The 24189-nt window shown below is 42.1% G+C and overlaps 1 protein-coding gene across 1 annotated transcript in view; it reads left to right on the forward strand.

Annotated features, from left to right (window-relative positions):
* The first annotated feature begins 23473 nt into the window (after nucleotides 1-23473).
* Nucleotides 23474-24189, forward strand: part of SPSB4 (splA/ryanodine receptor domain and SOCS box containing 4) — a 75903-nt gene continuing 75187 nt past the window's right edge. The window contains exon 1 of the mRNA XM_059479257.1: nucleotides 23474-23597. The gene's annotated coding sequence lies outside the window, so the exon portion shown is untranslated. The remainder of the gene's footprint in view (nucleotides 23598-24189) is intronic.

The following is a 24189-nucleotide window of genomic DNA, read 5'->3' on the forward strand; positions in this document are numbered from 1 at the left end:
TTTCAAGAGGATGAATACTGCAAAATTATTACCTGTAGGTCTTCAGGACTCATTCTTTAGTCCCAGGTTGACTAATGTGAGCTTCATATGCATCGTGGGTTTTGTGGGTTGCTTTCCATAAAAACCACTGCGTTCCACACCCACATTTCCCTATTTATTTTTAGTGCCATTTACAGTACAAAAAAGGAATTTTGTTTTTCATGGAAGGAAAATATTTCTTTTTGACATGGTGCCTTTCAATCCACATTTGATGCCTTTTTAGTATTTAAAATTTTACCATTAGAGTTACAGAGGATTTATCATTGTCACTGCTGGAACTGAAAGTGTCTAATTGTAGTGCTTTCAATATGAGGAAGACTGACTGCCCCCTTCCATGCTGCATCACTGCCATTCTCTACCAGGATACTTGTGCAGTTTTTGTCAGGGCTTGCTGAAGCAGCTGATGAAGTGCTGGGAAGCTGAATATTTTCTGTGTTTGCCATCTGGTTCTGACATAAAGAAAAACTAAAGAAACGACACAGCAAGCTGACCAGCAAATCTGATTACATTTAATATGTATTTCTGATAATGTGAGAGGTTTCTAGGAAAAAAGTGATTTCCCAAACTTCATGGTGCAGTCAGAGTAACAACCCCTGTGGCCCAAAGCAGGAGATGGAATGTGCGGGCAGTGCCCACTGTGCAGGCTGAGCCAGCTGTGCTGCAGCTGGATGTGGCAGCAGCTCCAGCCTGGGAGCCTCTCCTCAGGGATGTTCCATCTCCCTGTGCTCCCTGGAAGCTGTTCCATGAGCTGCAGCTCTGAGCCTGTGTGGCCCTAGCCATGGCAGTGTGGATGGTTTTCCTTTCTGGGGGTACTTCAGTTTTGCTTAGCAGTAATGTTTTCAGTGTAGCTAATGCTCTTTGCTGAAAGGTTCAAGTTAAATTCCACACAAAATTGCTGTATGATAATGAAATCCCCTTGGGTTTGTCCTGGCATGGCACTACCTGTGCAACTGGAAAGTACTTTTTCCTCTGGGCAGAAGGTAATTTTTTGATAATGTGCACATGGCACATAATTTTCATGTTAATGCTGTTTTCTGCTTGCAGCAGTTAAAGGCACAATAGTTGGCAGCGTTCCTGCTAAAAATATACCTTAGAACATTGCTTTTTCATTATTTTCCCCCCTAAATTCGAAAATGTATTTGGATTATAAATGAAACAAAATTATACCTTTATAAAGTACATTTGGAAACTGTACCCAGACACAAACTTCCATCTTCTCCTGGTCAAACAGAGTGCCAGGACAGACACCCTGTTGGGTGAGGGAAGTAGATACAAGGAAATCAGAGTCCTTGCAGATGGTTAAAGGATATTGAAAGGTCTCTGCTGTTTCAGAGCCTTATGGGTATCAGTTGTATTGTATCTTTTGTGAAATGTTGTCCCTTAACACGGGGATAACCATCAGTATCACATAATAGGAAAGCTTATTAATCATTCATGAGTCTTGTATTGACTATTGCTAAACCCACCTTAGTATGTAATCCAGAGGACACAGGCAAAAGAATTTTGGAGAAAGCAGTAATTTATGGTGAGAATTCCTATTTTTGTCTGCTGAAGGTTTCCAGATTGCTTGAGCTTTCCTTGCACAGGGCACAGCAGAATGGCTCTCAAGCAGTTTCCTGACAAGTATCATTTTCAGTTTCTATTTTTTTGCTGCTTTTCTCCAAAATTGTCAATATGTTAATTTATTACGGTTTCGGGTTTTTTCCCCCCAGTGGAAAACTGCAGAGTGTTTGTGTTTCTTTGCTAGGTGAGGAGGATTGGTGGATGAGTTGCTTATTATGTGTCAGGTGAGAGAAAGCTCAGGCTGAGAAGAGCAGGAAATCATGGCTTGTTGAGAGTAGCTGGGCTGCATGGTGGGACATGACAGGCTTCAGGTTGTTCTGCCTGAGGTGTTTGGGTGGGAGAGCACTTCCCTGGCATGGCAATTAAAAGCTGTTGGATTGAACACAGAGTTTTTATTTGAACTTGCTCTGTTTTGCTGTTCAGCTCTCTAACAGGATGTAAGTGAGGAATGCTGTATTTCTGTATTCCAGGTCCCAATCTGTTTGGGATTTAGCTGTTTGGGGAATGCACAATAGATGATGTTATTGAAACAGAAACCTTTTCTCTCTTGGTGCCTTGTGTTCCTCTCATCATTTAGGAACTAATGGAGGGTGCAGTTTACCAATCTGGAGCTTTCTCTTCCAATCAGATTTCTAAAGAGGAGTTTCACAGACATGTCAGTACACAGTAAAACTGTTCCCTCAAATTATAACTCATACTGCTAAAATACATGACTCCCTCAGATACGTTTCGTCTACCTGCCCTTTTTGTTTCACTTGGCAAATAGGAGGTGGCAAGAAAAGTCTTTAGGATAAACCTTTAGATTGGAGTTGTCAGAATGGCCTAAGGGAATTCATGTGTCAAAATCCCTGCCCCAGCCAGAGGCTTTAAAACAGTATTTTTTATTCCTGCCTATCAGCTCATCAGCAGTGAGGGGGCCAAATTAGATCTTTCCATTCAGTCAGGTGTTGTGGGCTAATATTAACTAAGTGTTTTAGCTGAGCCACTGGCTATTTTCTACAGCATCTGCTGATGTACCCCAGGGGTTTCTCTCTCAACCCCAGGTCAGGCCCACCTTGGCTTCACTGTTAGGCCAGGTACATTCTGCCCAATGTGATTGTGAAAAGCATCATTTGCCAAAAACACTCTTTTAGGGGGTTAAGTTGGTTTTTTTTTTCCATTATTGGTTTTTATTGTAATGAGAAATTATAGTACCTAAACAAAAAACTGGTAGCAGTTATAATAAATTAATTTTCCTCTTATTTATATTGCCTAGGATTGTGCCTATAAAATTTTTTATTGAGTACAGCACTGTGGATGTCTCATTAAAAACATTCATCATTGTATGCTGGCATCTTTTATTATGTCATAAAACTGCAATGCTACATAATGCCTGGTTTTTCACCCTGCTCTGGTAAAAAGCTTAAATCCTGCTTTTCTTTTGAAAGGTAGAGAGGTAGTTTTATACTAGCAAGATTAGAGCTAAACGTTACCAACCTCAGCCATATTCCTCAGGAAATGGTGAAACAAAATCCAGTGAGATGATTTGGAGTTGGAATTCTTCATTTTAGTCCTGTTCCCTACCATTGATAGGTAGTGTAATACAGGAAGTCTGTTAACTGACTTCAAGAAAGAGCTGCCTGATTTAAATTTAAATTGTATTGTTCAACAATGTTGTGTAATTAGATGGAAAAGCAGCAAAGTCCTTTTATTAGAGATGTCTTTGTAGACAGTAGCCATGAAAGCAGTGGTTGATGCTAATTACCATATTTTGTTTAAACTTCCATCTAAATGAAAGGATCATTCAATTCTGAAGCTGCAGCCATACAAAAACCACAAGTGCAGTTGAATTGCTGCTGCCAAGCAGATGGGGCTTTGATCAGAATAAGTTATTTGCAGCTTTATTGTCTGGCTGCCAGGGAGGGGCTTGTATTGAACCACCTCTCTCAGAGGAAGGGGAAGGGGAGAAGTGAGTCGTGCTGATCTAAGTTCATGGGAAAATGAATTTTCCCATTCTTAGATTATTTTTGCAGATGAAAATGCAGTGTTGAAAATAACAGCAGTAAGGCACTCGATATTGGGCTGCTGTAATGTGTCAGATGGGTTTGGAAGGAAGGGATTGGAATGTTTATTTTAGAGGAACAGAGGGGGGAACACAGAGTGTTGGGCACAGCTGACTGCATATTTCTCCAAGTCAATTCTGTCTGGAGCATACGAGCTAAAACTTGCACTACTGTGCTTTTTCATTTTGTGTTTCACACCATATGGGATGTACAAAAACTGAGCAGCCTCACACATCTGGGATGCTCCCTGCAAAGGCAGAGATGGCCATTTACAAAGCCATCCAGAGACTGGGACTGTGGTAAGTGAGAAGGACTGCAGGAGAAGGGGCTGAGGTTTTGGGGGGTTGTGGGTTTTTTCCAGTTATTTAATATACCACATGCAAGGGGATTTTTATTTACAGCAATTCACTGATTTCCAGCAAAGAGTGGAGAAGGAAGGAAATATTACCTGGCACTGTGTGAATTTGAGGTATCAGTCTAAAAGTAGAAATGACAACTGTAGAACAGGACTATCCTGGGAAATGCAGAGCAAACTTATTTTCTATTTCTAAATTGTATTGGTGGTTCTCAATCTTGTCTCACAGTGAAAGTCTAGAAGGGAGAGTTAAGGATTGCTTCTGTGATCTTTCTAGTCAAAAAGTCTGGCCATGAACATGCTCTTATTCTGACCTGTACCATAACTATCTAGATTCAGGCATTAAAGCTTTCTCAAGAATAGAAATGCAAAGACAGAAAGCAGGGGAGTGTGGGGTAGGGGAAAAGCCAAACCCAAAACTGATAACTGAATTTCCTCAATGTTGCACTACAAATACTGTGGCAGAACTGTATTATTTCCAGGCAATTACAGTTGGGGACGTTCTGAGGCCACTTTAGAATTACATCTTTCTTCCTTTTTTCTGAGATGCTGGTCCTGTTTGTGTGCATGTTTGTACAAGCTGGAGCTCAGTGTTTGGCACTTGGCCATGCATATGAAGCTTGATAATGGTTTGCCCCCAAAAAACTGTGTGTGGCCTCAAATTGGTTTAGACCTTGAGATCTGTGTGATTGGTACAGTTGAAGTGGATTCAAGATAAAGCTTTAGATTTGCTGAGACTGGCTTCTGTTTCCATTTACTCAATACAAAACCAAGCCAAATCAAAACCCTCAAAGCCAATAATTTAGATATATTTTGCTTTTTTCTTCTTTAAATTTGTTCTTTTTCTTTTACAGTTGCATTTCTTGTCATCTCTCTGAAAACATCTCCATGGTCTTTCCACATTACAGGAGTTTCAAAAGAAAATATAACAATCTAGACCTTGCCAGACTATCTTTAAAAAAAAGCATGAAAAATTTTCAAGTGAAAGGGTATTTCTTAGCACTTAGAAGTTTTAATCACATTTTATAAGTCAAGCTTTGTTTTAGAAGCACAGCAACACAGATGTCTTTGTTTTAAGTAAACTGAGTGCTCCTCCCAAAAGAAATAAATATGAACATTATTTTTGTAGTAAACAAAGAACCCCAAATTTGTGTTAAAACAAACAGATTTTGGGTGCAAATTCTTACGCTTGTTTGAGAATTTTTAACCTCCTCTTGCTTTGTCCCTGGAATAAGACAATAATAGATATGTTTTGGTAGCTTATACAGTAGAATGTTATCATTAACATAGGGCAGTGGAACACCCTCTAAAATTGCTTTAACTCCATGGTCACTACCCCTAGAATGGCAGATTGCCAAGTGGAGTGGTAACAAATGAGTGAGGCACCCAAAACTCCAACTCTTCTGTAGGGATGACAAGCCAAAACTACTCACTTAGGAGTGAGGGGATCAAACACTTGTTCCAAGACTGTATTGATCTGATTTTCTAAAAGATCTCAGAAGAATTTAAAAACTCCTAGGGCACAATTTTTGCAAGTCTGTTGATTTGTAAGATAGGCTATCTTCCCCCCTCTCCCCCTCCAGGAGTGATGGTGAATAGGCAAAACCTTTTTGTTATATTTTTGGCAACAACATCATTTACAAAAAAATGAAAGTGGAGGGGGATGACAGAAATCCTTTTAAAAACCTCCTTTCTGTAAGTTTTGGCTTTTGTCCAGGTACAGAAGGTGTCAGTGGTGATGGAGAGAGAAGGTATTGGTGGCAGGCAGAAACTTTGAGGTTTCCGGTTGGTTTTGTTTTGGTTTTTTTTTTCCATGATAATGGGGCAGTTCTGATTTTTATCAGCTGTAGAATTTGGTTTAATGAGAAGGTAAAAATCTCATGTTTAGATCACACAGAGCTTGAATTCAAGCAGAGCTGGGTGTCAGGTGAACCCTCACACTGCTTCCCTCTCACTGCCTCATGGCAAGAACTACCTGGTGGAGAAGGAGTGTGTGTAGACAGTTATGGCTGCTGGATCTTGGGGTTTCACCACAATATTTCCTTGAGCAATAGAACCTTTTCCTCAGTAAAATGTTCAGATCAATCCTCAAGTTGAATTTTCAGGTGACATATTATGGTATCATTGAAATACTTTTTGCTATTGAAATAGTTCTTCATGTACAATTAGATGCAGTTTTGAAATTTTCAAAACCAGGATTGAAAATCTTTCCATGTTGAACTTGCTGTGGTAAAGAACAATACATGTGCATAGTCTGTATTGCTTAAAGACCTGTGCAGATGGCCACTCCTTCCACTGAGCCAGAGCATGAAGCCAAGGGCTGGCATTGCAATTTGTGATCTTGACAGTACAATGGGCATTGCAGTCTAATTTGCAGCTTTAAGAATTAAGGGTGAGATGATAAAGATCATAATCTGTGTGAAGTAACAAGGACCAGGACAGAGTTGTGTCATTTACTTTGATGCAAATAAGGCATTGCTCTGGCAGTTCAAATGAGGTGAAGCACATGCAGGAAATCAGAGAAAGTGTATTTGTGAATATTTACCATACCTGTTCCTTTACCACCAAGCTATGCTAGAGACAGATATGTTTTTATTGGCTGGTTCATATCTTTACATCTTTACCAGAACAAAATAAAAATGGTTAGCTGAAGAGCACTGTACTCATGTAGCTTGTTTACTTTTTGCTTTGTTTATTGAAACTTCAAGGTATTTCATGAATCATTATCATCACAACCTCTCAGATTTCTGGTCTTATTGATTATTTAAAAATATAAGGTGACGGCTCTGTGGCTGTAGTGATAGTTTGAAAATAAGAAATGCAGTATTTTTTAACCAGGAAGGAGGAAAGAGCAAACCAAATGTCTGATTGTGTGTAAGTAATCTAAAACTGGCAGCAATTTGGAGAACTTCCCAAATTGTTAAGGGTGGATTACAGCCATTTTGGCATGCTTGCATTGGTTGTGCAATGGCATTTAATGCAGTAGCTGCATGTTTTTACCATATTTTGGGGGACTATGTCAGTTCTTAGAAGCTTTCATGTAGTGATTTCAGTCTTTTCAGCCTTTCAAGAAATAGTTCTATTTTTGAGTTGAAGTCTATGAATAACATTAAGGATTACCCAAGCAAAAGGCTCTATGAGTTATGGATTTGTGTTGCTCACTTTCTGCAAAGCTGGTGGTGCATATATGGCTGTTTTCTGATTTATGTGGGGAAATGAGTGCTCCCCTGGTTAAGGGTGAAATCAGTGTATTCATGCTGTTGAACAGTGCTTCTACTTTTACAGTCTCAGATGAGGCTCAGGATTCCCATAGAGCTAAAAGTAACACACAGGTACCCCCAGCAGGTGATTAATGAGGTAACAATAATTGTCTCATAGCTAATTGATCTCTAGATGAGCGTGCTCAGATCCTTATAGACACCCCTTCAAGGATGAGTCTCCAGGGAAAGGACAGAAGCTCTGGCTGTCCTGAGTTTGGATGCCCAGACCTTGTGGGCTCTCAGCCACACCTCTGCAGCCAGGCTTGGGCAGCCTTCCACGGCTTCTGATGACTTCATTTCATAAACATACCTGGTAATGCCTGAATCACAGCAATCTGAGAACCTGTTGATGTGGAAAGGCTGCTCCAAGCAAGATTTTAATCTCCCTGATGAGCTTTAATGTGCATTTTGTCTGTTCAGTGACCATCGGTGTCTCCATGTGTAGTGAGTTGTGATTGACTTCTGTTTTCTGCATAGTAGAATTTTCCTTCTGTTGTGTTCAAAGAGTAAATTTTGTGCAAACAAATGTTCTTCAGACACATAGCCAATCTGCCACTCATTTCACAGTGAGACTACTTACAAAACAGGTGTAATTAAGGAAATGCTTTAAGAAACACCTGCCCTGACAGTTCATAGTAGTTTTGTAAACTTTTACCAGAACATGAAAATTTCACAGGGACAGCATTAGTAAGGTATCAGCAATATATTTAATCTAAATATATAGTTCTGAGACAGATGCATGACAATGCATGTAAATATGACTTTCTAAAAGTAAGAAATAAAGCTTGAAATAATAGATCCTAATCTAAGAAGGCTTTCCTCAATCTTACTAAAACCAAGTAGGTTTCAGAGTAGGTTCACTAGAACACTGATTTGTTTCACTAAATTGATCCTTTTTGTTCTGCTCTAAGAAAATCTATGTGGTGAATTGCTTAGAGAATTGTAGTTAACTCATACATTGAGAATTATTTTTTTCTAGAAAGAACATAATTATGCATTTAACCAATTTCAGGATGGTTTTTTTATTCAGAGAGAACTCCACTTTTGCAAAAGAGCCCTGGCGGGACAGACTGCAAAGGAAACAGGGAGAGCTTCCTCCAGGTTGTTTTGCTAAGGAATATTTTTCCCTTACAAGACTTTCCCCTCCCTGTTGGCTCAAGGTCAGCAGCGACTTTCCTGGCTTGCTTGAAGCACAGCAGTAATGAGAACACACTTCTGGAAATGTCTTTGTTGTCTGTTGCCCTTGGAACCTGTCCTTAAAAGCACGGAGGAGAAACATTCACCCTTAGCTCAATTCCTTTTCCTTGGATTCACAGATTGTGGAATAGGAGGCTGCATGTGTTCCTTGGGCTTTCTGCAGGTTTGTGCCACTGTCCCCTGGCTCAGTGACCCTGTGGGGGTGTCACAGGACAGGGGACAGGACAGCTGAGCTGCACCAGCCTTCGTGCTGCTCCTCAGGGATTGCCCACCACAGTTCCTCCAGCGCTTGATGTTAATTAAGACTTTGGTACATTGCCTTGAAGATTAGTTAATGCTGTCATTGTTTTAGAGCTGATTGTAAATGAAATTAGCAGACATTAATTCCTGTGCTCTGAAATGAAACAATAATATGAAATTATGAACAATAATAAACGAAATGAACAATAATAGATATGAGCAGTAATAAATTGATTGATAATAGAAATGAGCAACAATAGATTTCCATATCAGCTTGGTTTTTGAAAGCATCTTTTCTGTGCTATGTGGCAAGATGGTACTAACTGGAGTTATGTGCAGTTCTACTCAGTTTTATAAGTCCACCATTTAATTAGAAATGGCTAAAGAGGCCCTAAAAATATATTTGAATTGTAGATGCCTTCAGATATCTGTACCAAATATTGAGGGTAATTTTTGTTTTTAGTTTCCATACTTCCAATGCGACAACACTTCCATTTACAAGGTCTGTTGTCAGCAGCATGAATTATTGTTATCAATCAAGCTATCTTCCTACATAACATAATTTTCAAAAGCCTGCATTTTGTGAAATGGTAGTTGGTGCCTTATGATGGTGTCATGGTTGGCAAGAGCAACCCAGAGCCAGCAGCTGCCCCAGCCCCATCTTTCACTTGCCCAATTCCTGAGGGGTCTCTGCCCCTCAGAGAGAAACTCCCAGAAAAGAGAAGTGCAACCAAATGCCCTCCTCCCCTGAGTCTGGCCACTTCTTTTGTTTTTCTTAAATACTCAGTCATTAGTATTTCTTAGCAACTTATGGGTAAAAAAAGTCTGTAAGTAAAAAGGAACAAAAGGAAAGAAACCTAGCCCCCAACAAATGGTTATGTTGAGATTTTGTTGTGTATATATTTTTTGCTACTTTTTAATTTCTTATGGCTCAATTTGGTTATAAAGGGCTCTACACTTAATATTTTAAATTTTTCCCATCAGTGTTTTATGCTACTTGCATCATAGTTTCAATGTTACATAATTAAATTAGATCTTGAATTTATTTAATTTTCATAGATATGTTTAGCATCTTCATTTTAGAAATCTCATAAAGAGATTATCTTTTACTAAGAGGTCAAAATTTTTTTCTGTCATTTTTGTTGGTAAAAGTTTAGATTTTATTGGGATTTTCCTTACCTGGAAAAGGGTGTAACCTTGGGGTTTTTTGTTGTTTGTTGTTTTGTTTTGAGGAGAATTATCAACACTTTTTTTTTTGCTTAGTGAAAATACTTTTTCTGTAGTGAAAATCTGTAAATATATGCAGTTGAATTAGCATTTTGAGATGTTGATTGAACTGTATTAAATTTTTTCAATTAGCTGGATCCACTTTATCAGGGAAAAAAACCCCTGAGAATGTTCTCAAGAGTTCCTTATTCAAAGTCAAGTGTAACTATCTCGAAGCCCAGAGAGAGAAACACATTCACAGGGAGCCATGTCTCAAAAGCAAGGTTTCAATGGCAAACAAGCAATTATTTAAATAATAAAACAAACACCTGCTCCTTGAAGGCCAAAAGCAAAGAGAATGGATGCCCCCTGGCAGCCCCCAAGGCAGGCCCACACTCCTGGGCAGGCTGAGTCACTGCTCGGGAGTTTGTGACGCAGAGGCTCCCAGGGAACAATGCATCAGCTTAGAGCATTCTCTTTAAATAGATGTGCTTTGGGTGCCTCTTACTGAACGTGCTCTTTGTCGGTTTGGGGTTTTCTGCAGCATCCTCCTTTCATCTTTTAGAGTTTGAAAACATTTTTGACAGAGTGATGTATTTAAAAAAAAAAAAAAATCTGTGTCCTGTAGGGGGGAGTTAATTTTTATTTTTTTCAACCTAATAAAATTGTAAAGGATCTTGTCAAGGTTAAGTTCTTTGTGTTGATCTAAAGAACTTGAGCTAAAAGCTTTTTGAAGTGTGTGGCAACTGCATCAGCAATTTATATGGATGGGAGATGAGCTATATAATAAATAACTTGCTGCATATTTATAACTTCTGAAAGCCTACTATCTTGTCCATTCAATAACTTTCTTTTAATTAAAAAAAGCCTCTAATTAAGCATGTGGTAATGTTATGGTGTGATTAAGGGAAATTTCATTTGAGCTAGATTTCATTTATTTGCCAACATTTTGACAACATACAATTTAACTCCATCTCTGACTCGAGCTCTCTGCATGGCAGTAACATTATTAGTTTAATGATAGAGCTGCTGGGTTACAATTCAGTGAGTGTGCAATTCCAGAGCCTCCTGAGCAGCCTGTCCTCCTCCCTCCTCCACTGGCAGAGATTCCTGGGAATGATGCCCTGGGGATGACTCACACTCCACGGCTGTGGCTCACTTCAGCATCCCATGGTAACTCATTTTGGGGAAGAGAGGTCCGTGCTCCCAAATGAGTTCTGGAGGGAAGGATTGACCACTCCCCCCTATTCCATTGTATCAGGTTTAACAGGGAATGCTCAAGTCCTAAAGCTGACAGGCAACAGTGGAATCTCCCCTAACACCCTCAGCCATCACCTCCTGTGGCTGTGACTCCAGCTTTGCTTTGCTCTCTTCCTGCAGAGCTGGGGAAAAACGATATGGAGGATCATTCTCCATCCAGCTCGGAGTAGGTGGGTGCAGAATGCAGTTTGAAGCTCCTCTGAGCTGCCTCAGGGTCTCTCTTGTGTGCCCAGCATCCAGCCAGGTCCTTGTAGGGGTGGCAGGGCTGGTTTTCCTCCCTGCTTCACTCCCAGTGTGGTTGTGCAGGCTCCTGCTGGAGGCACCTGCCTGCCCTGGGGAGCTCACGGGCAGCCCCTGCCAAAACCAGAGAGGAGGTGCTGCTCAGACAGTTCCTCAAACTGCCTCTGCTGCCCAGAGTTCTGCTGTCAATGTGATTGTTTCAAGTCATACTGAAATAAACACTGGTTTTGTTGTAAAGTACCCATGTAGTAGAACTCTGAGCATGGTCTGAAATTTAGAAGTAACAGAAATTCTCTTATCATATGTTTTGGGATTGGACTGATTGCTGCAGGATATGAGACGGGGGGGGGGGGGGGGGGGGGGAATAACTTGACCCTCCTTCCACGGTTTAATATGAAACTTTGGTTTCCTAACCCATGATTGAAATAGTTGCCTTTAATGCTTCCTTGTGTGAAAAATCTGTGGCAAAAGCAGTTGACCACATGGTCTCCAGTAATACATGAAATATATAATTTTGACTGGGTTTGTGCTGATGCTGTCTGTCTACTGTGTGCAAACAAGGAGAGGTGACAAGATGACAATCTATTTTTTTCCTTTTTCTGAGCAAAGAGAATAGTTTCTCCATATGTGTTTAAATTTAACATTTTGGGTCTCATGTCTTATCAAATGTTCAGTCCTCCTTTTTTGGTACACCTGAAATAGACTGCAGCTTTGGTTGGTAAGGGAAGCAAGTGAGTGTTCAGAAGGGGTAAGAATATCTTTATGACAAAAATGTCATGGAAAATTGTTTTAACTCAAAAAAGCCCAGTTGGTATATGTATATACATACATGCATATATATATATATATATATATATATATTTAAGTATCACCATTGATGTGTATGTCTGTATTTGTATATGTGTGGCTTGTGTTTTGCTGGTGGTGGGCAGCTAATGTAAGGGATGAGCACAGCCTTGCTGGCTGAGGGGAGCTGCTGATTTGGGCTGGGATCAAGTTAATTCTGTTCCCTGCATAACATCAAGGCTCTTTCTGGTCCTCACCCACCAGTGAGGAGACTTGGGGTGCACAAGGACTGGGAGGAGGCACAGCCAGGACAGCAACCCCATCTGACCCCAGGGAATTTCTGTGTCATTGTGCTCAGCGTGTGACGCTCAGGGAAGAAGGAAGGTGGGAACTTTTGTAGAGAAGGTGTTTGTCTTCCCAAGTGACTGTCACACACGATGGAGCCCTGCTGTCCTTGGAGTGGCTGAGCACCTGCCTGCCTATGGGAATGATGAATGAATTCCTTGTTCTGTTTTGCTTGAATGTGTGGGTTTTGCTTTAACTTTTAAACTGTCTTATCTCGCACCACAAATTCAGTTCTACTCTTGCGATTCTCTCCCCCATCCGACAGGGACAGTGAGTGAGTTGCTGGCAAGAGTTAAACCATGAGTGAGGGCATCTCAGATAATGACAGGACAGGGCAGAACCACCTGAGTCAGCATCCTCTGTGGCACTGAACTGTATCCTGCTCTGCTTAGATAAAAACTCAGCAAATTAATTTTGGAAGTATATTAGCATTATTGGTACTGAGAGGTTTTTTAAATGGTACTTTGTAGGCTTATAAAAACAGAAAGGGAGCCTGTAAGTAGTATCAGTTTTCCCTAAAGACCTTGCAGAGAGTGGATTTGCTTTTTTGGAAGGCAGTTCTGATGTAGTTTAGTATTTTGCATGTACACAAGATAGGGTTTATTGTTCTGGCACTACAGACACATTTAACTGCAGGAACATGGTGTAATTACCAGTTAAACTCAACTTGGGCACCAAACAACACAAGATTACTGTTACATGTCCTCTTTCTTTCTTGTCAAATAGCTCTTCTGTCATATGACAGAAGTGGGAAGAATTTACTGTTCTAATATATTTTTCTGGACAGAACAATCTGCAGCTGCAGATATTAAATGTTCCATTACATACCATGTATACAGAATCCATAAGACATTTTATAATATATTTTGGAGTATACCCTGAGAATGTAGTTCATTATTAGAGCTAAACAATGACTTTGTTTCCCTTAAAGATGTTTTCTGGTAAGTCTGATTAAAAGAAAGAAAAAGAAGTTTTCTCTAAGTGAAAACAGTTGAAGTACTTGGAGTTCACCATTGGGAGATCCATAGTACCGTGCAATTATTAATTTAGATACAAACCAGTCAGTCTTTCAAATGAAAAGAAGCTCTTGGCACATTCTGTTTCATATACTGACTGCCCCTCCTGATGTCACCAAGTGAGGTATGTGACAGCACTCCTTCCCAAAATGCTGTTCTCCTGTTAACATCTTTGGATCATGCATCTAGGAAGAAATTAATTACAAGTGAATTACTTGTAGGTAGGAATGCTGTGTTGCAGGCCATGTATTGGTCCAAGTAACTGGATGGAGGAAAAAAATTAGAGTTTATGAAGTCCTTATTTAACTTTCAGCACTGAAAAATCTTAATTTTTCCAGTTCTGCTCTCCACAGTTTCCCTTAAACCTCCTTTTTCCCAAGTGAATTCAAGGAAATTGAGCTTGAGCTGTTAACTGGCTTGTAGGATGGTGTTTGTAGCATAGAGTCGGTCTCAAGCTAAATGCAGGCTAAAATTTGAAAAGCAGGCTCAACTTAGAGGCAAAATATCCAGTAGCATTAACTTCTAAGAAAACCAGGTTGTTACAGTGGAAATTCTGCCTGACTCAGCTACATCGATATGAGCACAACTGTTTGATTGATGACAATGTATAACTCCAAAGGTGAAAAAACAAAGATATCTCCAGCTGCACACTTAATTTTCATTTTTTTAGGGTTGGAGCTCTGCTGTGATAGAAATATGGAAAAAAAAATCCTGGGTGTCAAGGTTTAGGAACCTTTAAACCAAAATTGCAAATGTGAGAGGGGACTATATATGTTAGTCCTGAATATTTCTTTTTAATTCTTTCTCCAAACAAATTAACATAGTTCTGTTGGATTTCTTTTTTTTTTTTTTAAGTTACATTGTGTTTTCTCTGTGCTGATTTGGTAGTGGCACATTTCTAAATTGGCTCATCTTGATATCATTCAAAATTCACCTGCTTGTTCTTCCATGTCCTGCTGCACTGGTGGCTGGAGCCCCACACAGCCCCTCACTCACTCCCCTCAGATGGAGGGAGACAACGGGAAGAGTAAAAGGGACAAAATTCATGAGCAGAGCTCAAGACAGTTCAACAGGTAAAGCAGAACAAGGCATGCATTCATCGCTTCCCCCGGGTGCCGTGCTCAGCCATCCCAGGGCAGCAGGGCTCCAGCAGTGTCAGGGTGACCTGGGACACCGCCACCATCACTGGGAATGTTCCCCCTTCCCTGCTCCCCCAGCTTCTCCGGGATCAGCTGTCCCTGCTGTGCCTCCCCCCACCCCACTCACTGCCGCGGTGAGCAGCAGGAGAGCCCTGCCTGTGCAGTCGCCGCTCAGCAGGAACAAAAACACCCCTGCATTCTCCACACTGCTCCCAGCACAAATCCAAACTGCTCCGAGGAAAATTAACTCTATCCCAGCCAAAACCAGCACAACTTGTGGGAGCAGCTGTCGCTACAATACCACCTTTTCCCCCAGCTGGCAGGCAGGTGGGCTGATCCACAAAGAGCCACTATTTGTTCATGGATCAATTTTCAGAGTCTAAAGTGAACAACTGACAACCTTTCCAAAGATGCTGAACATGTCCATGCCTGGGCAATGTTTCACAAAACAAGAAAAGTCTTTCAAGGCTTTTAAATATTCCTCTGTCTCTCTCAGAATAGGAAGAAAGACAGACCACAGTAATTTTTTTTTTTAAATTAGGAGGTTGCTTTGTGTATCCAAATATGCAAGTGAAGTTAATTATATTTTTCAAGAGAGAAAATTTTACAAAAAGGAAAAAGGAAGGACTTTTCTCTCCTAGACAGCAGCAACTGCAGTAGTTTAAGTATTTTATGAATTTGGCAAGGATTGTGCCTGATCACAAGACTGATATGCTTTCTTGTATTGAGCTATGATCTCTGATTTTTTTGTTTCCCTGCTGACATTCCTGCTCTTTATTTAAATATTTGGCCTTTATTGCCTATTGAGTCACTATATCCTTGCTGTTTAAATAAGATGTAAAACATTTTAGCCTTTTTTTTTTTTTTTTAGTTTTTAAAAAAAGCACAAGATGGGCTAGAACCCTTGCTCTTTCAGAGTTTAGTTAGCAGTGGGATGTATGCCAGAGTGTATCTGACACTGTGCAAACTGCACATAAACCACCATAAGAAAAAGTTCTATTGGAGGGCAGCTTGTTACTTTATGAATCCTCTTTTTAAATCAATCATAAGCGATTTGGAAGATAAGTGAATTATGGCTGAGTGTGTCAAATGAGACAATTGTTTTCTTTGTCTGCTCAGACCCGAGTTTCTGTTGCAGTAGTCAGACCGTGAACTGTCTCCCATGACAAACAAAAAGCCAGAGCAGGATCTGGCTGTAGCCTGTGTTGTTTTCATTCACAGAGGTGGTAGCTCTCTTGTAAACCTTGTGCATCCTCCCAGGTAGGGCTGGCACTTCAGAGACAATACTAACAGTGGGTTGCTGCCCTGCAGGGCCACACTTTTCCCTTCACTGCCCAGGATGTCCCAGGAATTGTAGCAGCTCTGAAGGGAGCAGTGGAAGTGCTCTCCTGGCCCTTGTGCATTGTGTGCTTTTCACCTTTGTTCACCATCTGTCCTTGCTGGGCTCTGCCATCTGAGGGTGCCTCCCCAGTGCTTATGGCACCCTCAAAAACCCCCTCGGTAACCCAGAGATAACAGGGGCCTTTGTAAGGCACACACTTCCCTGTCCCCACGGTGCTTTTGTGTGTGCACCCTTCCCAGCAGCCTTTTGTGTGCTCAGACCCCAGATGGCTGCCTGCAGACACTGCCTGTAGCAGGAGAATCATATTCTAATTGTCTAATGGACAATAAACACTACTGACTTTGCTTCTGAGGTGAATTGGATGCCTTCGAGTTGAAGAAACAAGATCTCCTGGGGAAAATTGCTGAAGATATGTATCACTGTAAATCTCAAATGGGGAGAGAGGGAAGCTGAATAAATTAAAACTCCTTATTAGGTTTGCTGAGGAAACAAGCACTGCAGAAATTGAAGATTAAACCCCAGAAAATATCATAAAATTAGTAGAGTGTCTCTTATATTCTGCTTTCTAGATTATTGCAGTTAAGACACTAAAACAGCCTTTTTTCCTATGTTCTGAATTCACATGGGCAATATTTGATACCTGGAATGCTTAGCAGTTTAATTTTACTGAAACAAACGTTTTGAGAAGACTTTACAATTGCTAGAGTATTCCCAGAAATTTCCAGTGGCAACAACTGAAAACTTTTGAGGCTCTCTTCCCTCTCTTCTGCCCTTTAAATAAGGGAACAGAAAAATGTGGCACATCCTGAGAGTTTCAGATGGAGTTTCAGATGTTGGTAGTCAGTCTGAGCAAAAACAAAGAATCCACACTGATATTAGTCAGGCTTAAGTGTGAACTTTGAGTAAGTTTTCCAGGGTTGGAAAACAAAGCTGTAGGGTTTTATGTTTGGTTTGGGGTTTTTTGTTTGGTTGTTTTTAAGGAAATGAAAAAATGTGTTAATGTAAATTTTTTTAGCTCTCCAAGGCATATTGCTAGGACATGTTTTTCTAATATCCAAACAGAGATTTTTAATCTTTTTAGAAGTAGTAATTATCACCAGACTTTTTAACATGCAAAGTAAGATTATAGAATAGTAAAAGACTTAGGTGTACCAACGCTTCCAGAATATTATATATACAAATATATTTTAAAAACCCTCTAAATCAAAGGTGATTGTCTGGAATGTGCTGAGTAACAGCAATAGTGTATTTTTATATGAAGAATTTTAATAAATCCATCTTTGATACAGCTTCCATAAGTTTTGGGAAATGCAAAATTTTTCTTCCAGAAGCAAGGAAGAATGCAGGATAAACTGTGGCACTTCAAAAAAAAAAAAAAAAAGGGATCATCTTTGGACCTCCCTCTTCATTTGTCTGACAGTTGTATGTTGAAATCTCATGGATTTCAACACTAAGCAGTTCAGGAAAGTTTTGAAACAAAAGTAGTCTGTTTCAGTTAAAACATTTCTGGGCACTGTGTGTGAGAAATACATTACTATTATTTACATTTCCAGAAATACATTGTGGAGAAATCTGGGTGACAGACCTGCCCACATGAGCTCATGACAGGATTTGGAAGAGCAGTTAATATGCTGTGGTTCTGCTCACCCAAATTGCCTGTGATCTGAAGTATGCACCTTGTGGTTTCCACAAGTAATTATTTTGGGATGTTGTATATACATTAAAAGAAAAAAGGAGAGAAAGGCCATTGCAGCCACTTCTTGCTAAACAGAGAGTCAAGACTTTCCTGTGGGAGGCTGTAAAGACCCATTCTCTCCCTGGCTCAATGGACAAGAACCAATACTATCAAAAGTATCAATAACATCTGAGTTTCCTTCATGTGTGTAGTAGCTGAGGTAACAGAATGAATGCACAGGGACCAAATGTAGCCAGGGAGGTTGGACCAGTCATGATTTAATCTAAATCAAGGTGAGATGCTATTGATGCATCAAAGAGACTTAAGTGAGCTAATGAGGACCCACTTGCACCCCAAACTTGTCAGTGTCACTGTCCTGTCCTTTAGCAAAACAACCACATTTTGTCCCGTGTCAGCAGTCTTTTATACTGCCCTGGGTTTAGGTGTTGTATCAGCCATTGTCCCAGACTCTGTATCCATCTCTTCTAACTGAAAAATCTGTTTCATTTTTCTCTTGATATCCACATTCCTACAGTTCCATCTCATTCCTGCAATGTACTGAAGGCAGTGTGATGTAGTAATACCGTGTGAAATGAAAGCTAGTGCAAGATATGATTACAGTTATTATTGGAGTTCAAAGCAGAGACCACAGAGTTTGGGTTGTCAATTAGCCACCAGTCGGGTTCTGATGGGCTTTGTGGCACTGTAATGACTTAAAGGGTCTGATGTAGTCTCAAGGCAAGTTTGAAGCAGATGCCTGTATGACCTGGACTGCAGCAGCCAGCTGGAGGAGCCAGCAGGAGGCACAGGCTCTCTGGGCTTCCCAAACAGGAACTGCCACTTCAGAGACCATTCTCAGACAGAGGTTTCTGTGTTTGAATTTAACCACTGGAATTTGCTCCTTAGGTTGTGCAGAACCCAAAATAAGTAAGTAGAATGACTTTTGGATTGTTTTCAGTACTGTTATAATGATTACCATTGTTTATCAGCTGACTCTGTTGCAGCCTCTGAGATGTCCCTACCCTGTTTACTGCTGGCTCAGGCCAGGGAGTGTTTAAGAAAAAACCCTTCCCTAAAAACCTTCTGCTCTCTTGTTTCTGTGTTGGTGAAAACTTATGGTTGTCTTTGTCCAATGAAATTTTGCCTGAGAGAAAAACTTTAATACCAGCTCCATAGAGAAATCAGCTCCTTCAGACAGTCCTTGAGATCATGAGCTCTGATGGAGATAGCAGCTCAACTTCCCATTAATTTTCCTGATGTGTTTTTTTCATACCCGGGAGTATTGTGTACCTATAGTCTGATTTATTTTTTCCCCTCATCTGATGTGTTTGGGAAAGGGACTTGACTGTGTTACAGGACATGAAGTACATAGTAAGCTTTGGAAACACATCTGAGAGTGCAGGTAGCTCTACTTTTGAATAGATGGACTTGTGATATTTTAAAATACTCTACTTTTGAATTGTTAAGTATTTCTGAATGCCATCCTTATTTGTCTAATGTGGTATGCAGGATCTTTATGCTCACATAAGAATCTTTGAACTAAGGAAACATTTAGGCAAGTGCTGATTTCCTAATCCCTGTGCGGTTTTGTCTTTGCTTGTAGGGAGATGAACTCTAAGAAGGTAAATTCTAACTTCTGCCCAGTGGCCTAGGGAAGCAGATCTCAGTTCCAGCAGCAATTTGTCAGTTCATTAAGAGATGCAGTATCCTGGCTTCTTGGGTAATGGTTTTGCTAGGCTCCAAGGAGCAGTGGTAAATCTGATTTCATGGCTACCAGGATATGGCCAGGTCAGAATGGAAACACCCAGGTAGAGAAGCTCAGTCCAGACAGTGTTTTGAATGGCTGGAGCAAGGCAGAGGCTGCTGCACTTCTCTAGGTAATTTCACACAGATGTCCAGCATGGAAGCAGAGCTATAGGACTGGAACACTCTTAAAGTTTAAACATCTTGTGTGGGAATTCTGAGGACTTTAGACTTATAGTTAAGGTCACATCTTCACATGTGGATATCTAAAATGCATGGAAATACAGATTTTCATAAGAACTTGGGCTCCTCTGTAGGAATCAAGACTGCAGTATTGCTGTACTTAAGAGGGCTGTTAGGAATAATATGCACTACTTAAGCTCCATAAATGGAAATTATGGTACAATGAAACACAGTTCTATAAATCTCAGATGTGTATTTGTTTTGTCTTAGGGATTTCTAGGTGGGCTTTGTCCACACTGTCCATCAACTTAGAACCTTTTCTCTGTGGCCTCACTCAACTCTCCCCTCTACCTTATTTACCTTAGTTCACCCAGAACTCCAGTCTAGAAGGAGGAAGAATACCAGGGATGTAGATACACAAGGTATAGCAATACCTCAACAGCCTTTTGTTGCAAGTTCCTCCTGCCTGTGCTGGGACTCAGCTCTGTCTGCAAAGCTGGGGAGCTGCAGGGCAGCCTGGAATGTCAGCAGAGCAGCTCAGCCTGCTGCTACAAACCAGAGCAGATGTAGCCACCCCAAGTACAGGAGTGCCCAAAAACCAGGTGGGTCAAATATCAGTGATCTGATTGAGTTATTTAGATGGATCACAGGATCAGGACTCAGCACTTTTGTGAGTTTGTGTAGGAAATGTTTCCCAGTTGCTTCTGAGTGGAGTTGAGGGTGTAGGATGGTTCACCATGCAATAAGGGGGAACTTACCTCAAAGGTGAGTGTGTAGGGGAAGAACAAATTTGGGCAGTTCTATTTTTTTGGCCTGTTTGCTATCAGATGCCAAGATACAACTTCAAATGATGAGTCTCATGTGAGACACAAGCAGAAAACAGATTACCATCTTCTTGATCTAAATCAACTTTCTTTTTCCTCACTTTTTCTTAACTGCACTTACTGTTTCATGGGTAACAGTGAACAATTTTTACTCTCCACTCTCTGCCCATGAATTCCAAGCGACTGGAGAGGCAGAAGATTTCTCACCTGGCCCTCACCACCTAACCATGGTGTTATTCTCAAGATTTCCTTTCTGACTGTGATTTTTATTTTGTGAGGTAATTTCAAAGTACTGGAAGACTTTGGGGAATATGAACAATGCACAGTGCTTATGACACAGCCTGGGCTCTGCCCTTTGTGATGCACAGCTCCAGGAACTGCACCAAATGGTTCATTTTGTTGACTTTGTGTCACAGAGTTTATCTTGAAAGGTTTGTAGTGTTACACAAACATGTGCCTCTTCCTCCCCAGGTATTTTGCAGGATCAGCTCAAAAGAATGGGCTCTATCTGTACCATGCTCAAGTGTGTTTTAAAAGCACGGTTAATATTTTAACAGGTGATTGTTTCCTATTCTTTTACATTCTCATCTATCTACAAATAGCATGTTGTAGCCCTCATTAATCAAAATGACACTTTCTACACCCTCAAGTGTTTTCACATTTGCACATGAAGCGTGTTCCCAAAACTCTGTGCTGCCTGATTGATCTCTGCATTGTGCACTTTTCAGTCCTATGTGTCTAAAGCTGCCTGAAAAGATACAAAGCTTAACTTCTAATGTGATTTCTTTAATCTCCTTTTGTAGAATTAGTATTACAAACCATGTAGAAAGTCTTTCCAAGTTCGCTTTTTGCATCAAGCTTGGCACAGGCACAAAGGACCACATCCCATCTTACACTGGGAAACACTGCTGGCTGCCAAAAGAAGTGTGAGGAGACACTGCTGTTTTGGGGAAGGTTGTAAGAGAAATAAGGCTGTTAAAAACTGAGGAAAGCAAAACATCCTCTGAGGCACAGACTTGCCCCACTGACTGTTCAGACATGGCTCATTCCAGGGCTCCTCTTCCCACTGAATGCCACAGAACAGACATTATCTGGTGGTCACATCCAAGAGGAGGATTACATTCACTAACTTGTCTGCTGCTAAGAGCACAGATGACTACTCATGTCCATGTATGTATACATAAACCAAAGACTGCCTGAGGGAATGGGAAATGGCAGAAAGCCTCTCCTAGGCATAAAGAACTGTGGAGCAGATAGAAAACTCCCATTCATCGTGTGCTTTCTATTTCCTGTGCATCCCAAAGGCTGTGGGGATAGGTCTGTGTGCAGGGCCTGGAGAGAAACTGGAGTTTAATACTCTTCAAAAGATTTCATTTGGGTTCAGGAGTGTCTGACCCCTGGAGGCACCACTAGGTCCCCACAGAAGGGGTGCTGCCATTGTCTGTCACTTTTTCTGCCCACATGGCATGTGTGAAACACAGCCAGTTTTACAGCAGCTCATATAGAGGATTTATTGACTCAAAGAATTTGCAGAATTTCCTTTCAATTTTTTTTATGGTCTGAGCATGGATATTTCTCTTGTCTGGCTCAGTTTTTTCATAAAAGACTGTCTGAACATTTTAGTAAAAGAAATAAAAATACTATAGAAATAAGTATCAGCATGAAAGGGGGTGGGGGGAAATTTTGCCTCTCCATTGCCAGAAGTATAGAGTGTAGGTAGAACAGCAGAATTTGAGAAAAAATACTAATCATTAAGGTTTTCCTCACCTTTCTCAATTTTTAGTTTCTTGTCCTAGAAGAGAGTTATTTTATGTCACCATTCTGCACTAAGGTCTCTAAGAGAAGATAATCTGGTTTAGGGGTGAGGAGTGCACAGCTTGAGCAGAAGCAGCATGTAATGTAACACTTCTTGTCTTGAGTGTGGACCCAAGTACTGCATACATGAGAGAATACATGTGTGTCAACCTATATTGGGGGCAGAGGGGAAGGAGGGTGATTTAGACCGAGCTTATTAGGGTTAGAAACCACAGCTTTTCAGGTTGTTATTTACTGATATTAACGAGCAGCGATTGAAACACTTGCCTTATGACTGTTTTGTAACTTGCACTGGTTTGACAGGACTTGCCTTGCCTGTAGCCTTCTAGAAGACGTGAACCTAAAAGTGTGGGGTTGGTTTTGGCAGCCAAAAGTATAATTAGAGTTTCACCCGCATGTATCTGGCTTACAGAGCCCGCAGAATGCAAACCTCCGTCTCCTGCCGGCAGCCCCAAGGACGCGTGTGCGGAGTTTTCACGGCGGTGCCCGATGCGCGGCACTGATCCCCGCCCGGCTGCGGCTCCGGCCCGGCTGTGCCCCGCGCACCATGGGCCGCCCGCAGGGACTCGCTGGCCGGACTTCGGGCGCCTCCCTGTTGCTTCCCCTTGGAAGCGCACGCCGGAAGATGCTGCTGCGCTTTGCCGGAGGTGCGAAGCCGCTCGCTGTGGCCCGTAGGGCGGCGGCCGGACGCGGTGCTGAGAAAGTTTCCCGGTGCCCGAGGGCGACTTTGACGCGAGAGCGGCGGGGGGAGCCTGGCCGGCCCGGGGCGTTCCGGCCGCGCTGCGCTCTGCGGGTGCCGGAGCCGCGTCCGTGGGGGCCGGGCCGGGGGGAAGGGGCGTTGCCATCTGCTGTTAATTCCGCGGTCATTGGATTAGTAACCAGCGGTGATGAGATCAGCGGCATCGGCTTTCGCGAGGGGGCACGGCGCTCCCCAGCTGTGCCGGCTCTCGCATGAGGCGGCGGCGGGCGGCGCAGGGGGAGGCAGCGCGCACAAAGCCCGGTAGCCGCCGCAGGCCGCCGCCCCCGGGCAGGGCTCCCGGGCGGCCCGGCCGCCCCGAGCCCGGCAGCGCCCGCGGGGCCCCCGGCGCGGCGCCCGCCCCGCTCCGAGCCGCGGCTCCCCCGGCTCCTGTCGCCTCCCCGGGCAGCCGCAGGCAGCGGGAGCAGCCTCTGCTGGGCGGGCGCTCCGGGCGGGGGGCACGGGCTCCGAGCGTGCGAGCTCGGCCACGGCGGCTCCCGAGTTTGTTTACTTGTGCTTCGCCTCTCGTCGCCGGTGTCTGCTCTCTGCCGGCATAGCGGATCGGTGGCGGTGCCGTGCCGAGGGTTTATGGTAAGTTTGCGATGGGCGAAGCTCTCAGTTCGTGGGATTTCGGTGGTTTGTTGCACAGTATGTAAAGACGCGTTTGTGAGGGGATTTCTTGTTTGTTTTTAGTAGTGCAGGGTTTCAAGCTGGTGTTTGAAGAAATACATTTGAGAACCGTTTTCCGCTTTATAGTGAAGTGGTTTACAGCATAAATTGGTTTCTTGAGCTACGTAAGAGAATTATTTCTAGATGTTGGATGACTAGAGATCTACGTTTCTCATAAACTGACTGTATCTGACTTTGCGCTGCCGGACGCAAACCCTTTCGCCTCACGATTGCCACAAGCTAATGCTTTACAGTGGTTACTTGGTGCTTTTCGGGCAGTAAAAGCCAGACCTCAGTTCAGTTGTTTAGACGAATCTGAAATACTAAAATATGTTCTCCGTAAGAGTATGAGGGAAGCTGAACCCTCGTCTGAATTTGTATGCGAGACTTGAGTTTCAACAAAGGAAGGTATTGAGTGAATGTGCCCTGGCGTTACTGTAGGCGCTCGGAGCCCGGCGGTGGCTTTGCTGTGTGTGCTGGGAAGCTGTTCCTGCCCAGGCACCAAGGGCAGAGC

Source organism: Ammospiza nelsoni, chromosome 10, assembly GCF_027579445.1.
Source record: "Ammospiza nelsoni isolate bAmmNel1 chromosome 10, bAmmNel1.pri, whole genome shotgun sequence".
NCBI classification, from domain to species: Eukaryota; Metazoa; Chordata; class Aves; order Passeriformes; family Passerellidae; genus Ammospiza; species Ammospiza nelsoni.